Source organism: Lynx rufus, unplaced genomic scaffold (assembly GCF_022079265.1).
Source record: "Lynx rufus isolate CCGP_SWC_20201006 ecotype Redwood Valley unplaced genomic scaffold, mLynRuf1.p SCAF_28, whole genome shotgun sequence".
In the NCBI taxonomy this organism is placed as follows: Eukaryota; Metazoa; Chordata; class Mammalia; order Carnivora; family Felidae; genus Lynx; species Lynx rufus.
Window position 1 is genome coordinate 4094763 of NW_025814843.1, and position 2863 is coordinate 4097625.

Consider the following 2863-nt stretch of genomic DNA (forward strand, 5'->3'; position numbering starts at 1 on the left):
AATTTTTAAATATTGCTTAGGCCATGACACTCTCAGTTTCTTTGACCACTAATGGCACGAAATAGAAGATGTTGCCATGCTGTCGTCTTTTGGTTGGTCCTCCTGAATGACTTTTGAGATGGCTGACTGGAGCTAGAACTTCTGTTGTGTGACTGTATAGAACATTGTGTATCATGTAGAATATTGTGTCTCCGTGGGAAACTTACTGCCACCCACGAGGAGCTCTACATCTGTGAACATTAAACAACTGAGCTTTATGCATCAGATTCCAGATTTTTAAATTACGTCCCATCCCTAATTTAAAAATATAGCACTGGAAACTTTTGTAAACTGTATTGAATTTCTTCATCCGTACGTCTCCTCTGGGTTATGAACCTCAGCATTTCAAAAATCACCACTCAGAGTAGATGACTCATGGTTTGACAAACATGGGTTTAGATGCCTCAGGACCTCAACATAATAGGTGCTGGGCAAACATATGTGGTAATTCTACGCTTGGAATTCCTCGGTTGAAGGACCAAGGGAGTCGCTAGCTTTTCTTGTCAAGAATTAAGAAAATCCAAGTAAGAGGGGTCCAGTGCCTGCTTGAAGCTTCTTGCTGAAGGAAAGATGACAAGATTATTTCTAGATTTGACTGGAGAAGAGTTTAGAACTGAAAGTAGCCATGGGGACCCGAAGGGCTCGAGTTGCTCTGAATTTGCTCTTCCGAAAAACAGCGTTTAGCTTTCAAATGGAGGTGAAGAGATGTGACTGATTATTAAGGTTTCTTTTTCACTGTCATGGTTCTAGGCTTGGCCAGTACAAGGTGTTTGGGCACTGAGGGAGGGAAGAATTGGGAAAAAGTCAGGAAGGTAGGGTTGTGTGGGCCACCACCACTGGCTGTGGGCAGCTGTTTCACCACATGTGGAATGAGTGCATTTTGATTTGACCACAATTCTACAAATAGATAATTTTGTGGTTTGGGGGCCAAAGGCCTCAAGACATAGCTATTGAAATAATCATCAAATATTTTTTTTTCCCCCAAGACGGGTATGGAATTGGATCTGACTTATTTTCCCTTTTCAGTAAATGGGTCCATAGACACTAACCCCCAAGTAGAATGACATTTAGATGCTGGAAAGTATGTCACAGACTACGGCATCTTGCCTTTCTGGACTAATAACGATCAAAAGTTCCAAACAATAGAATACTTTTCAAGGGGTAAGCAGGAGGAAGTGGAGCTCTACGTTCTAAGAGGGAGAGAAGTCAGAAACATATATTTTTAAACATGTGTGCTCTAAATGATACATAAAATGATTAAGGTAATTCAATATTTGTATTTAAAAAGCTGTGTTCAGCTTCGGGCTCTGGGCTGATGGCTCAGAGCCTGGAACCTGCTTCCGATTCTGTGTCTCCCTCTCTCTCTGCCCCTCCCCCGTTCATGCTCTGTCTCTCTCTGTCTCAAAAATAAATAAACGTTAAAAAAAAATTAAAAAAAAAGGGGGGCGCCTGGGTGGCTCAGTCGGTTAAGCATCCGACTTCAGCTCAGGTCACGATCTCATGGTCCGTGAGTTCGAGCCCCGCATCGGGCTCTGGGCTGATGGCTCAGAGCCTGGAGCCTGCTTCCGATTCTGTGTCTCCCTCTCTCTCTGCCCTTCCCCCGTTCATGCTCTGTCTCTCTCTGTCCCAAAAATAAATAAACGTTAAAAAAAAATTTAAAAAGCTCTGTTCGTATGTACAAATGGGATATAAATAGATGCAGGCTTAAAGTAGCTTTAAAAACGATGCAGGTGGTGGGGCGCCTGAGTGGCTGGGTCAGTTAAGCATCCGACTTCGGCTCAGGTCATGATCTCGCCGTTCGTGAGTTCGAGCCCCGCGTCGGGCTCTGTGCTGACAGCTCGGAGCCTGGAGCCTGCTTCTGATTCTCTGTTTCCTTCTCTCTCTCTGCCCCTCCCCTGCTCACGCGCGCTCTCTCTCTCTCAAAAATAAACATTAAAAAAAATGATACATATGTTGGCATATGAATAGGAAAAAATCTGGAAAGAAACAACTATTAATGAACCATTCAATGTCTACTTGGGGGGATGGATGGATATTTATCTTTTACTTTATATACTCTTTTGTATTGGTAGTTGAAAAAGCTAACATTTATCGAACATTGAATTTGTGCCCAGAACTGTGCTAAGCAATCCAAATACTTACCATTGTCTTGCTTGGTCTTCACAATTGCCCTAGAATGTCTATACTGGAGGTGCCTTGAGGTGGCAAGTTGCCAGGAAAAGGGAGCTAGGCACCTGCCTTGAGCTGTGTTCGCAAAGCAAGCACACGGTTGTTACCCAAACCGTGGGCTCATTTAGGATCGCTTGGTGTGGGGGATTCTGCCAGGCAACCCCTTTTTATTAACACCTCTCCTAACAGTCCAGAGAATTAAGCGCTATTATTATTCCCAATTTAGAGATGAGGAAATTGAGGCACCGAGAGTTTCAGTAACTTGCCCAGTGCCTCACAGCTAGTAAATAGCAGAGCCAAGATTTGAATCCCTGTCTGTTAAAATGCGTATTTCAGGCTCTTCATGTAGATTTGTTACGAGATAATAACAAATTTAAATCATAATTAAAACAAAAATTCAGCAACTCAGATGGCTCATCTAAAAACTGGGATTTTAGTGTATTCTAGAAACAGAGATGGGAAAAAATCCTTTTGGAGCATATTATCGCCAGTAAAGGTGACTATCGAATTAGAACAGACACCTAATATGTTAGGGAGCACTGCTACTAAAACTAAGTCAAATGTGGCTTTTAATTTTTAAATTTTCACCAAAGATGAATTTATGTGACTATTTTTATGTTACTCCCCCCCCCCCTTTAAACAGGAGAGATTTACA